Source organism: Triticum urartu, chromosome 1A (assembly GCF_056163025.1).
Source record: "Triticum urartu cultivar PI428250 chromosome 1A, HENAU_Tu73, whole genome shotgun sequence".
Classification (NCBI taxonomy): domain Eukaryota; kingdom Viridiplantae; phylum Streptophyta; class Magnoliopsida; order Poales; family Poaceae; genus Triticum; species Triticum urartu.
This window is the reverse complement of record NC_141873.1, coordinates 547,408,429-547,414,971: the sequence shown is the minus strand read 5'-3', so window position 1 is coordinate 547,414,971 and position 6,543 is coordinate 547,408,429. Positions and strand designations below refer to the sequence as shown.

The 6,543-nt window shown below is 44.2% G+C and overlaps 1 long non-coding RNA gene across 3 annotated transcripts; it reads left to right on the top strand.

Moving 5' to 3' along the window:
* Nucleotides 1-1,792: 1,792 nt before the first annotated feature.
* LOC147992520 (uncharacterized) lies at nucleotides 1,793-6,106 on the top strand. 3 transcript variants are annotated; one of them, XR_015615368.1, is made up of 4 exons: nucleotides 1,798-2,271; nucleotides 2,540-2,613; nucleotides 3,295-3,400; nucleotides 3,590-6,101. It is a non-coding gene; the product is annotated as an uncharacterized LOC147992520 (long non-coding RNA). The 3 variants fall into 3 exon arrangements; XR_015615367.1 differs by having other exon boundaries at nucleotides 1,793-2,271; nucleotides 2,540-3,400; nucleotides 3,590-6,106; XR_015615369.1 differs by lacking the exon at nucleotides 2,540-2,613 and having other exon boundaries at nucleotides 1,801-2,271; nucleotides 3,590-6,100.
* Nucleotides 6,107-6,543: the final 437 nt, after the last annotated feature.

The window sequence follows — 6,543 nt, the reverse complement described above, 5'->3', positions numbered from 1 at the left end:
TCTCCTTCTTGTGGGGTGTCCACCATGTATATGTCACATGACGAGGTGGCTTTCCAGGGCCTAATAGGCGCTGGTTCTTCATCGTCTTCTGCATCGGCATCCATACCGTCGATGTCTTCGGAGTCGAAGTCGAGCATGTCGGTTAAATCGTCGACAGTGGCTACAAAGTGGGTGGTGGGTGGGTGTTGGATTTCTTCATCGTCCGTATCCCAACCTTGCTGACCGTAGTCCGGCCAGGGCTCTCCTGATAAAGATAGAGACTTTAGTGTCTTCAGAATATCGCCGAAAGGCGAGTGCTGAAAGATGTCCGCGGCAGTAAACTCCATGATCGGCGCCCAATCGGATTCGATCGGCAGGGGCGCGGAGGGTTCGGAGTCTGGAGAGGAGTCCGGCTCCTTGGAGTCACGAGTCTCGCGGAGTGCGGGGCTGGTGTTCAGCTCGATCGCCATTGGGATCGCAGCCCCTGAGGCGGCGTCCAACCACCCATCCTCGATCGACGCAGTTGGCTCCGAATTAAGGGTCGACGCCGATGCGGGTGCGGCCTCCAGGGCACTGTTCGGCGGCAGAGCTAGATCATGCTCGTCGTGACAGTGCGGCGCGCTCAGCAGTGGCTCGAATCCGTCAAAGATCAAGTCCCCGCGGATGTCAGCCGTGTAGTTTAAACTTCCAAATCGAACCTGACGGCCAGGGGCATAGCTTTCGATCTGCTCCAGATGGCCAAGTGAATTGGCCCGCAGTGCGAAGCCGCCGAAGACAAAGATCTGTCCGGGGAGGAAGGTCTCACCCTGGACTGCATCGCTATTGATGATCGTAGGAGCCATCAAGCCTAACGGCGACGACACAGAGGAACTCTCAACGAAAGCACCAATGTCGGTGTCAAAACCGGCGGATCTCGGGTAGTGGATCCCGAACTGTGCGTATGGGCTGGATGGTAACAGGAGGCAAGGGACACGAAGTTTTACCCAGGTTCGGGCGCTCTTGATGGAGGTAAAACCCTACGTCCTGCTTGATTAATATTGATGATATGGGTAGTACAAGAGTAGATCTACCACGAGATCGGAGAGGCTAAACCCTAGAAGCTAGCCTATGGTATGATTGTTGTTTTGTATGTTGTCCTACGGACTAAAACCCTCCAGTTTATATAGAAACCGGAGAGGGTTAGGGTTACACAAAGTCGGTTACAATGGTAGGAGATATATATATATATATATCTGTATCACCAAGCTTGCCTTCCACGCCAAGGAAAGTCCCTTCCGGACACTGGACGAAGTCTTCAATCTTGTATCTTCATAGTCCAGGAGTCCGGCTGAAGGTATAGTCCGGCCATCCGGACACCCCCTAATCTAGGACTCCCACACCCGCCAACTGCGCCGAGGCTGCCCCAAACCGGTACCCCTTCTTTGTTGATTATTTTTCTTGCGGGCTCTATCCTCCCTTCTCCGATTTCTTCAGCGACATCATGCACACCTTCGTCTTCCACCTCCTGGATTTTACTCCGAATACACCACGCACTAGATTTCCTTACAGCTGTGTGTTGGGAAAAGTCAGTTTTGCCAACGGACTATTGGACGGGTAAGATTCTATCTAACTGTTGGTCGGTAATACTTGCGTATCATGACCAACTGTAGGTCGGGAATAGTTGGATATTTGATGTCCGATTGTTGGTTGGGGAAGCATCTTTTTCCATCTGACTGTTGGTCGGTGATCAATGCCGACCGACTGCTAGTTTCCAATTGGGCTGGCCCGTCTCTGCGCGCGCGGGCCAAAAACTTAGCGCCAGGCCTCCCTCATATTTTCCCATCCGGCCTACTTGTGGCATGACCGCACCCCAATTCTCCAAACCTAAATCCTCTCAGGCGCTCCCTCCCTCCGCCGCTAACCGCTAGATCTAGCAGCCCGCACGCCGTCTCCACTTGCCAGCACGCCGTCACCGCGACAGCGAGGTTGCTGCCACGTCCCCTTCATCCTCCTACACCCCCACTGCTATCCCCCAAACACTCCCAAACCATAGCTTGTGCGCTAGAGTTCGGGGAGAGATAGATTGCACCAGCGCGGAGAGGCCAAGGCGAGATGGTGGACGCCGCCGTCTTTCTCAGATCCGGTGGTGAGTGAGGGAGGTGCGTCACCAGGGAGCGAAAGCACTAGAACTCTCTCATCACCCAAGCGCCTCCATCCCTGTCGCCATGCCACGGGCCTCCTCCAATCTGCCCTCACCGGTTCTGTTGAAGGGGGATCTGGCTGTTGACTACTAGTGCTTCCCCTCCCTTGGTGGTGAGTGTTCTTTTCCCTCTCCTTCTCCCTCTCTACCCCTCCCCCATCTAGGGGCGGATTCAATGGGGGTTCCATGGGTGCCATGTCCCCCTCCCCCTGAAAATGCAAATTATATTTACTATATAGTAGTTAGGCTAATTTGTGTGTACTACCTGTGTTTAAATACGAGTATTAAGCTTGGCACCCCCTCTCATGCTGTTTTAGATCCGCCACTGCCCGCATCAGGGTTGTAGTTTGTTGATTTGTTCCTTTTCCCTTTTCCATTCAGATCAGCCATAACTTGTGGTAGTACTTCTATTCAGCAAGCAGCGCTTTGGTTGGGAGCTCGAGCTCGAGCAGAACGTAAGATATGGTTCCTGTAATAGGGTATTTTGTGCATTGTCTAGAGTGTATTGAACAATTGCAAAATTGTATTACTAATTCTTATAGTGAAAAGATAGATGTAAGATCGCGGCAGATAGTTTTCTAGCAATTCTGTACTTGAATCGACAAAATCTGGTAGACATATAATCTATTAGACATTTGTGACTATCAAATTTGCTCCTCTTCTCTGATGATGACTTCGCCGAAAATTTTATTTTCTTATATTGCTATATCATTTTGTGCTTCTAATGTTTTTCTGCACCATTCGAGCTAGTATGTTTTCCATCAAAAAATTAGAAGTGCACCACGCTTTTTCATCAAATATTCATCTATAGGCTGTATGACTTTTATTTTATTAAACCTCCCTGGGCCATTCGTGAGAGGGATGTTAAGGATCTCTTTTACAATGTAAATATTCAATTTTGTGTAATGATTTTCGCAATTATGTAAAGATAATTGACTATAGCACAAACTGACGAAGTTCTTGACCTTGTTTGTGTAATTTGTACATAGTAAGGAAACTATACTATAGGTTGCAGTTCATTTACATGGCATTGGAAGGATTAAAACATATTTATTCATGCCTTAAATTTATCTTGCCTTTTTTTGTTGGAAGCAAAGACTGCTTTGTCATGACTTGTTTGAAAAGTTATCTCTCAGGTGGAATTAGCTCATGATGGAAGTGGTTAATACTACTCGTATAATCGTCCAAGCAGCATTAGCAATGGACACCATGGAGGTGTTTCTAGGTGCTCTGAGTATCAAGGTTTGTACTTCTGTCTCGTTGATGAGTTCACTGTAATCCAGCTTACGACGTGGAAGATGTATTGTTTCATATGGATGTTTGTGTATGTTCCTCTGATGTGTTATTGTAATCCAATTTTTCTTCAAGCACACCAACTGAGTTTCCTGTTGTATTTCCATAGCAGCTAAATATTTTCTGTTGTGTTTTCAGCGATGTTGTGTTTGCAGGGGAAAAAATGGCAAGCGCAAGCGGAAAAGTTAAAGATGGTGGGGTCACCAAAGACCAACTGAAAGTAGCAGAGTATGAAGTAATGAGAAGTAAACCATTAAGAAAATGAGAGACGGACGGAAATGGTATGTGAAAAATTACTGTTGTGCAGCAAGATATGGAAGCAAACTGCACACCAAAAAAAGAAAAGAAAGGTATGTAGCTTCCATCACATTTATTTTCTCCGCCAAGAAGAAAATGTAGCTTCCAGCACTAACCTATCTATGCAGGCACCTTCCCACGCACCTGTATGCATGAATGAAGGACGTGTTTTGAGTTCTAGTGTAACAAAAGATCATGATCATGTAGACCCCGCACATCAGCCGTCGAAATTAAGCCATCCTGCTGAGTTAAAATTGTAGTATATTCATCTACACATTTTCATTTTTGGTGGAAAGTAAATATAGGTAGAACATTCAGCAGTACAAACACAACTAGCTGAAGTCAGTGATATATGTTCTATTCTGTTATGAAAATAGAACATCTAAAACACATGTGCTTTATGTGATGGCTTAGTTCCTCCCTGCATTTCCTTTTTAAATTCATCGTAATTTACTAAACCTTCTAGTTCTGTTATCTGGGCTAGACCACCACATGTGTTTTATGTGATGGTTTAGTTCCTCTAGAGATTACCTTGAAATTTGGAATTTCAAAGTCTAACTGTGATTACTAATTACGAAGATATCATGTGGTGACCGATGTTGTCGCAGTGATGTGGTGTAGTCAGCATGGGTTATGCAGTTTAAGTCTTGGATGTTATGCCTGAGCTACTTTTTAACTCCTCATGTGATTACTAATTATCCTGAAACACCAAACCATGAGAAAAGTAGGTGGCCTTTTGTTATGCTCTTTTTTTGCCGAATGAACTTGGTTCTCTTTCTCTCTCCACCTTTAGATCGACAGAGTAGCATCTTACACCATAATTTATCCGCACAAAACTTAAATCTAAGTTATATTGACGATTCTCAATGCCGTGGCACTGATCGACCCCCTCCCCCCTCACACACACACACACGTAGGTGAGTTCTTTCTGATTGCTTCAGTCTCCCTATCCTACCCATCAAATGCGAGTTATACTGATATGAAACTAGATCTCCTTGTAGAATTTTAGTTTTGCATTTTGTTATATTTATAATGGGGCATCGTATTATTAACTAACTTTTATTCTCTATACACTTAATGCAAACGAGGTATTTTGTGTTCTTATTCTCTGTTTTGCACAAGTGGCATGCAACTATTTCCATGCTTTTTATTATCTAGAAGCAACAAGGATATATCATACATGAGGGTACTTAAAAGGCCAGCTAGGAAATAAAATAGCTTTGAATACCAAACTCGAGAACCTAGTTTTGTAAGTAGACTTTTAGTGCTGCCACTATCGTGAACTATATGCAGCATGGAGCACTCTAATTATTCTTCTCAATTGTTCTCTATCTTGACAACTACTGTAGTGCAGGCTGAAGCGATGGCATGTATGACTGATGTAACTGCATCTCAATAAGAACTATTTGGTGCATAGTATATTGGTCCCAGCCTACTTGTTGTAAATGCGTGATTTTGATGGATTTTGTTCATGGATTTGATTATACAATCTAGAAATTTTACCGTTCTGAGCCAAATTCAATAGAGTATATCATCCAGTAGTAGCAATTTTAATTATCATGGTGTATTAAATTCAACGCTAAATCCACTATGAACTTCTAGAAATCTGTACATCTACTGAAAGAGTCATAGTTATATATATTTAGTTTTCAGTTGGATTTTTTTTGAAACAAGTGTTTGAATATGGGCTAATGGTACCTATGTATAGTAACTTAAGTATGTTTCAGGTACACTATTTGCCCAGCAATCGTACAAACTAAATGATGCACTTCCTTTTGAATGGATAGACAAATAGTGGGCAGAGGGCTTCTATGCCACATCCATGGCTAGTGCTGGAAGTTGATTGTCGGTCTTCATGTCCTGAAATGCTACTTTTATAGATTAGGCACATATATTCCTCATTTTGTGTTGTTGTGTGTGCACAGTGCACATGTGAATTTTGCCTGCATTCAATTTCATAAATTAATTGAACATTCTAATAACTGAGACTTACTTGACTTCTGTAGGGCGCAAACATAAGGGATTGGACTCACAATGAACCATGAAGCCAACGATCCACGTCAACTGGATGTTCTATATCTCATTTTGTACAACTGCTGTCTCATACTTTCATCTTTTTGCTGTCCTTCTGTACATCTGGTGTATGGTGTCTTGATGCTTAGAACAAACTGGTGTATGGTGTCTTTGAGCTTAGAACAAACTGAAGTGTCTGTATGTAACAATTAGTTAATGGAATAAAAAAAATGTTTGGTGCACCTGATGTATGTTGTCTTGGTGATTATGCTTTACCACACATGAACTACATGTACACAACAATTAGTACCATATGGTAACTCCGGTTGTGGTTTGCTAAACAAAATGTTGCTCAATTGTTGGTTGGAAAAAGTAAACACTGTCTGATTGTTGGTCGGCAAAACAAACCCCGTCCAACAGTCGGTCGGGAAAGGCTAACACCAAGCCCAACAAAATGTTGGTTGGGAAAGAATTACCCATCAGATGGTCGGTCGACAAAGGCCCATGAATACCCCAACAGACTGTTGGTCGGGAAAGGCCCATGGAAGGCCCAACAGACTGATGGTTGGGAAAAATACCCCTTAGCCGTCAAGAAATCGGTCAGGAAAGATATGTCGGTCGTGAAAGGGCTTTCCCGTCTGGACTTTCCCCAACAGACATGATCGGTCGGCAATAGTTTTTCCCGACCGATTGTTTGTTGGTGGAAGCTGTATTTCCGACCAACCTTGCTGTCGGAAATGTAGTGCTGTGGTGTAGTGGAATGCGGTGGCGTGCATGGCCCT